The sequence below is a fragment of the Corapipo altera genome, unplaced genomic scaffold (genome assembly GCF_003945725.1).
Source record: "Corapipo altera isolate COAL_440 unplaced genomic scaffold, ASM394572v1 94, whole genome shotgun sequence".
Taxonomy (NCBI): domain Eukaryota; kingdom Metazoa; phylum Chordata; class Aves; order Passeriformes; family Pipridae; genus Corapipo; species Corapipo altera.
The window spans coordinates 1,421,363-1,428,862 of record NW_020884950.1 but is presented as its reverse complement, the minus strand read 5'-3'; the positions used below and the strand labels follow the sequence as shown (position 1 = coordinate 1,428,862).

General features: G+C 46.4%; 1 long non-coding RNA gene across 1 annotated transcript in view; it reads right to left on the bottom strand.

Moving 5' to 3' along the window:
• The window catches only part of LOC113956442, an 8,244-nt gene extending 1,256 nt beyond the window's left edge, over window positions 1-6,988 (bottom strand). The window contains exons 1-2 of the long non-coding RNA XR_003530855.1: window positions 6,135-6,988; window positions 966-5,927 (exon numbers count right to left, since the gene is read on the bottom strand). This is a non-coding gene — a long non-coding RNA (uncharacterized LOC113956442). The remainder of the gene's footprint in view (window positions 1-965; window positions 5,928-6,134) is intronic.
• Between the last annotated feature and the right edge of the window lie 512 nt (window positions 6,989-7,500).

Below are 7,500 nucleotides of genomic sequence, written 5' to 3'. Positions count from 1 at the left end.
TCCATGTTTCTTTCAAGAAGACAAAGACTTGTCCTGGTTTGCTTTCCTCCAAGAGAGGAAGGGCCAAAACTCAGACTGCCATCTCACAGGACTTTGATCAAGTCTTGTAGGAGAGCTTTCACTTTCTTAGACTGAGAAACATCAAAGAAAAGACCCAAATCTCTTAAGAGCTGAGCAGGAACCAATTTATGAAAAGCTTTTTAATGTCACAGCTATCCAGAGCATTTTGTGCAATAATAAATTAAATACTGGTAGTGTGGCAATGGCTTCAGCACAAGCAGAACCACTTATATGCAAGGTAATGCATCTGGACATGCGGTTAGGGCAATTTTTCCCCCCCTTGATGAATTTTGGACTATAACTCCTGTTGTACAGAAGGAACAGATCAGGTAGGAGAGAAGAAGCAGAAAGCAAAAAATAAAGGAAGGCCACAGACTCTGTGATATGTTTGATGAAGACAAAACCAATGGCATCAGTCACCAAAACATCATCTTCATAAGCTCTCTGGCTCCCTGGTTTGTTTTTTTTGTTTTTTAAAAAAGGTGATAAAATGCAGAGATTCCTGTCCACATTGAACACGTGACCCTGAAGACATTCATCACTCCAGCATACAGGTGTGTTCTCCAACGTGTGAAATCAGGAGGCAGGAATTTACCATAAGCCACTGAAGGTACATAATTGACATTTAAAGTAAAATATCTCTTCTAGATGGCCTGATCCTGCTGCCACTGCCTTCAGTGGGGCTGAGTCAGGCAGTTATCAGTGCCATGTAACTCCTCCCTTACAAACCATCCCTCCAGCCATACTTTGTAAAGCTGCAGTCAAATAATTATCATGTGTTAAAAGTACGTGCAGGAGGGGATGAAATTCTCTTCCTAAACATAGCTTACAGCACATCCATTTAAGTGTAAATGCTGGGGTTTCTACACTTGAAGAGAAAAACAGAATCAAAAGCAAATGTTTACCTGCCATGGATCCAGGAGGCTTCCGTCACATTCCCTGCAACTTAAGTCAAGTACTCCTGACTATGGAAATCAAGTTTATTTTTCAGAATGTCGTCCATTTGTTGTTTTCTACATAATTCTTTTTGGTCACACTAAATCTTAAATTAACCCCCACTCCTCCCTGTGCAATTTTAGCACGATGGTATTAACTGTAGAACGAACAAAAAAAGCCCTTCAGCTGCCACTTCAGCACACCCCATATCTGGGAGAGTTTTTACTTTCAGCTTTTAAGGTCAGAACACACACCCAGCAATAACCAGCCTTTCTTTTTTTTTTTTTCCCCCTCTAAGAAACTGGAGAGTCTGCTATCTAAAACAAGGGAGTTTTGTGAGCAGGAGTCAAGCCTGTGTTTCTGGCGTTGCAGGTGTGAAGCTCTCATAACCTCGGCTTCCATTTCTGGGCTTTGTTAAGCCTGGCAGCCAATGCTGCTGGAGATGCAGCTGGCAGGGAGCACGTGGAAGGCCTTGCACCCAGTTCCTGCGAATGGCAGCCTCTGCTAATAACCACACACAGAGCAGAGCTGTGCATTTTTATTCCCTTCTAGACGGAGCTGTATTCCATACTGGAGTACATGCATAGTCCCAAAAGGTTTGTGTGGAGTGACTAATTACCTTTCCTTAGAACTGGGCAGGGAAGCATAATATGTGTGTGATTACAAGGACATAAAAGAAGCGTAGGATTACTTTCCATGAGAGTCCTTGGGAATATCTTGAGGGATGGCTGTCTAAGGTGGTGCTCTCTGCAGGACCATTAAACTCTCCTCCCAGCTTCTCCATCATGTGCTGTGATTTATCCCTGGAAAAGCTATTCAGTGGTGCATGGGGTTAACCATGAACCTTCTTTAGCTCTAACTCTCCACCTCTGAGTCCTTCCAGGACACTCATAAGCCATGTGCTATATTTGCCTAGCTGGAGTTGTTATGAGGATGTTGACACAAGGAAAAATATCTGCCTGGAGAAGAGGGTGGACTGGCACCCTTTGAAATCAAACATTGTCAAGCATCTTTAAAGTTCTGCATGGGTCATGTCACCGAGCAGCCCTGAAGCTGAGGGCTGGGTTCAGAGGAACACAAATAGGGTGCATATAACTCATTTCCCCTGTGTATCATATGCCACTGAACGCCTGACTAAGCCATGTCCTCATTTCCATATTTCAAAAGCTTAATTTAACTCCAGAAGCCTTTCCTGATCAATGCCTGTGGGGGGGTTTCTCCCACGTCTGGGCCTGGACTGGGTAATCCTGCAATTACAACTGCTCAGACACTGAATAGGACCCTCTACTCACAGCAAGACACTGGGTGAGAAAAGGAGGTCAAGCCATGAAAACTGGTTTTGCTAAAGTAAGTAGTCGACTGTTCGTTGTGTCACCTGCTGAGGCCAATCAAAGAGTTTTGCAATAAAGGGGACATGAGTGTTCAGAAGGGATGGTCTCACAATAGCTGTGCAAGACAGGGAGGAACACCCAAGTGAATTATACTTTTTGAAATACACTTAAGGGTTCAAGACTAATTCAAATAATCCCCGAGGAGGGGAGGAAAAGGTGTGCACAGCTCCAGTGTTTATCCCAGACCCATCCACTTTTGTGCTCCCTGAAGTAAGAACAGATTATTTGACATCTGTTTGTTCAGCTCCCATGAGGCTCTGGAAGCAGCTGTATCAAAAATGCAGAAACCTCTCAAGGGTGGAAAGGCATCTCAAGAGAAGAGCAGCCCTTCCCTCATGCCAAAAGTAGCCCGGCTTTAGGACTAATCCTGAGGTTGCCGTGACAGTTGCAGAGTTTGTGCACATTATTTTTTTGATTTGATGGGCCAGGGCACACTGAGTTGGGAATGCACAGAAGGAAAGCACTGCTGGGGGACTGACAGTGGTAAGTGAAGGTTTTGTAGCAGTTTTTCCTTCCAGTCATTCAGCACAAAAAGGTAAGCAAGAAGTTAAAGCAGCAGCTGTGCACGCATCTCTTGCTGAGTCCATACCAGGGACTCAACTCCAGTGGGACTCCCAAAAACATCATCCTGCATCACTGCATCTGAAGGAATCACCCCCACCAACACTGCTGTCTCACTAAACTTGCTAATGCCCATCCTGTTACCAAGGTGGAATTTGGGGTGGGGGCGGGAAGGCTGAAGCGCTGAACTCAAGATCAGAGCATTTTCCTGCCATCTGCACCACAAAGACAATGTGTCATGTACTAGTGAGATTACAGTTTAGGTTTGTTATCATCCCTTTATATCAAAAGGAAGTTATGCACACAAAGGAAACACCAAACCATCGTGTCAGGGGAGCTATAAATCACATATTGCTGAATATTACGAGGGCAACAGAGTGCCCAGTTAGAAAGCAAGGGTTTTGAAAAGACCCCTTTTCCTCACAGTCTCCTCATTTCCATAAACTTTGTATTTTGGGAGAGGGTGAAGGAGAGCGCATGGTTTCGTGAAATCAGCTACTAATGACAGCAGATTTGTCCCACACAAGTGACTCATGGCTGACTGCATGCACTGGTCAATGCCTTCCCAGACACCAGCACAGTCATTGCTGTTGCCCAGGTTGATCCCTTGGTGTCCTGAAAAATCACACAGGCAACAGCACAAGAGATCTCCTAAGATTTGTTGTCACTTTCAGCCCTAATAAAGCACAGGGTTACAAAGAAATAAAAACTAGAAAACAGTGGGATAGTCAGTTCTTGAGCAAACCAGCTCATCTGGCAGTGAGGGTCCTTTCTGCTTTCCTGCTCTGATCTTACCACCCTCCAAAACGACATCCTGGGAAGACTGCAAGGAGTTCTCCACCTCTTCTTTCCCTGGCAGGTGCCTGAAATGATCCCGACAATTCTCCAAACCAATTCTCCAAACCGCATCCTGAAATCTCACTCCTGCTGAAAAGAACCCTTAGTATTTCCAGTCTCTGACCTCCCAAAAAGTGTCAACTGAAAGATTTCAAGCTGACTGCAAATGTTGCAGATTGTTTCTGTGGCTCTTAAATTCTGAGCAATTATAATGGGGGAAAACACAGATGTAATCATTGCTTTTAAAATATGATTGCTGCTCGAAAGAATTATCGGTGAGGGGGGTAATTGTCTGGAGGATGGCATGATTCAGGACTGCTGACTTCCACTCCTCACTCATTCAAAGTCACCGAGTGAGTCAGTGGAAAAATCATTGAATTCAGCACAGTCAACAGGGTACCAACATTCATATTTAGGTTCCTAAATCAACAGTGTGGAAGACTTCAGCTCAAAGGTTTTATAAGCAAGAGTAAGTGAAGGTAGGAGGTTACGTTGCAAGCCTGCAGTAAATGCCATCCTGAAGTCTGCCCCTTCAAATTCCAGTTGCTTCTCACCCTAAATAAGTGGTAGCTAAAGGTGTAACAGCACTCAGGGAAGTCCATTCCAATCCAAGCAGAAATGAGGTCCATATGCCAGATTCTCTGCAACAGCTAAAGCATTACTTTGCAAAATAAATGTTTCTTTTGAATACAAAACACAGGACAGTCACAGCATGCAAATCGTTAGTATGCAGGAGCTGCTGCCTTGAAGCTCTGCCACCCATAGCTAATTAATTCTAGGTACTGTAATGAACACATCACAGGGAAGCACTATTCTGTGTCTGAGCAGAAACTCTGTATACAAACAACACAAGGCACAAACAGAAATCACACCTCTGAGAGGGAGCCTTTTCATTCAGAAAAGTCAGTCATCTCGAACACGCCACTCGCAAGAAGCGGCACAGTAACCTGAATATCAGAGAAACAAAATTGAGTATCTATCGGCATGAAAGTAATATCAAGAGGGAGAGAAATCATTCAGAGAATACATCGCTCAGCAGCTTCTAAATTAGTAGGACAGTGAAAGCAGAGATCAAATATGAGATCTTGCAAATCCACAGGAAATGACTCAAGAAGCCAGATCAAGTGAAACTTCAGCTTCCAAGCCTCAGACACATTTGCTTCTCACCACTGGGCCAAATACGTGCATACACAACGTGAGCACATAAAAATACATCCAGATCACACAGACAAGCTCTCAAGTATTAATCAGACAGTGATTAATACCCAGTCCTCCTCAGTGGTACATGCATTATGATGGCCTTTTAATTACAAGATTGTGCCCTGGGTTTTTTTCACATGGCCATAACTCTGCCCTTATTCTGCTTCTGTAGTAACCAATTGCTAAATGCCACACTCCCCACTTCAGATGCATTGATGTTCCTGCTGACCATGGAAATTTTTGGCATGAAAGGTTTTAAGGATGTTAGAGGTTTGTGCGATCACAACATCCTTTGGAAAAAAAAGACATAGGATGGGTACAAATGTGTCAAATCATTACTTCTGGTCTTTTATTGTACAGCAGCTGAAGACGTTCCTGCCATTTCTTTGCCCCTAACCATTTACTCCTGCCCTGACACTTCCTTTTGCTGCCAACTCAGCTTTGCCAAGATGTTTATCATGCCATTCTGCAAGTTGGATCCTTGAATAACTTTCCAAAATAAAGAGGTATTGGGGGGTATTATTAGCTGGGACCATTCAGCAGATCCAGCAGTGTCACTCCTCAGCTCGGGGGGGTGCATTAGCACAGCCGAGGGGGTGACAAACTATGCTTTGCAGAGGAATGAATGGGTGGGAAGGGGGTGGGGAGACAGGCAGCATTTCCACCCAAAAGAGCATGCCATGGGCTGCCAAGGGTTGGAAAGAAGGCTTGTACTCTCATATATTGTCTGGTGTTATGGCCAAACCTCTGGCAGTGGCAGGAGCATCACCATAACATTGCAATGCCCCCAAAGCAGTGGATTCTGGTACCACCTCCAAAGGATGTGCTGCTTCTCCCTGGGGGTGACTGCCCAGAAGGAAGATCTCAAAGCTTTCATCAGCTCTTGCCTTCATCGCATTACTAGCAGTCCACAGATTTTTCTCCAAGTGTCCATTTCTGCTGCTGAAAAGAAAATTAGCAGCACTTAGAAACTGAAACTCAGCGGAGCAGAAACACAATTTCCACACCAAAACTTGAAGGTCTCTTGAAGACTAAATCCCACAGACTAGACTTGAAAGACAAATGAGCAAGTGGCTCCCTCAGGAATTGCAGCCACATTGAGATAGAATATCCCTATGCAATGAGAGCAGAGAAGGCACATCTCCCTACCTGCAATGGGAAAGGGATGCTTCAACGGGAGGGGCCTGTGGAAGCTGGAAGGTGAAGGTGATGAGCTTAGGTGGGACAGACACATTTCTTCTCCCAGGATTGCCTGATCACAGAGCACCTGGTGGAGAAAGCAAAACCAAAACTCACTGCTGGTTACTCAGATTCATGGGCCAAACTTTCTTTTCAATAGTGAGCTCCTGTTACCCCTTCCTCTGTGGACCAAACAAGTCCTGAGGGCAGATGTCAAGGTGTAGCTATAGACACGAGTTGGGAGAGTGTTTACAGTTATGGCACTGTTCTCTGCAGAAAAAAAAATTTAAACTGGCCTACAAAACAAGCTGCACAATGCTACCAGAATGCCAGCACAGACCCCATAGCAATGCTGAACATGGCTGCATGTCGATTTGAGCTCTCACGAGGGGAAGGTGCAGTGGGAAGAACACAAGGGTGGTGAGAAACCAGATGTATGGGCTGAGGAGCCCCATCACCTCAGGACACGCTGCCGTGGGGCCAACACCGGCTCCCTGGGCTCTTCTTTCACCAACTGGCTGCCAGATCCCCCACTGGACACATGGCGCCATGGTATGGAAATTCTTCCTACGGGTCTCACCAGCCATGACAAGGAGCTGTGCCAATCCAGGCTCCCCTGGGTCAAACTGAACTGAACCCAGCTGGGCTGGAGAAGTCAGGCTGAGGTGAGCCAAGTTGTCCAGAGAAGGGCAACAAAGCTGGTGAAGGGAATGGAGCATAAGTCCTGTGAGGAGTAGCTGGGGCAGCTGAGGGTGTTTAGCCTGGAGAAAAGGAGGCTCAGTGGTGACCTTATCATTCTCTACAACTACCTCAAAGGAGGTTGTAGCCAGGTGGGGATCAGCCTCTTATCCCAGGCAATCAGTGACAGGACAAGAGGACATAGTCTTAAGCTGCACCCAGGAGGTTTAGGCTGGACATCAGGGGGAATTTCTTCACAGAAGGGGTGATTAGACACTGGAATGGGCTGCCCAGGGAGGTAGTGTACTCACTGTCCCTGAAGGTGTTTAAGAAAAGACTGGACATGTCACTCAGTGCCATGGTCTAGTTGACATAGCGGTGTTCGGCCAAAGGTTGGACTCGGTGATCTCAGAGGTCTTCTCCAACCTAATTGATTCTGTGATTTCTGTGATCCTGAGCGCCGCCTGGCAGCGCTGCGCCAGGACTCGCTGGGTCAGGCTGCGCAGGGCTGAGCGGGGCCGGGGGAGGCTGAACCGGGCGAGCCGAGCGGGGTCGGACAGACCCGCAGCCGGGCGGGCCGATCCCGTCCCATCCCATCCCATCCCATCCCACCCGGGCCTGGCCGCGGGAGGCGCTGGTGGCGGGCGGGGCGCGGGGG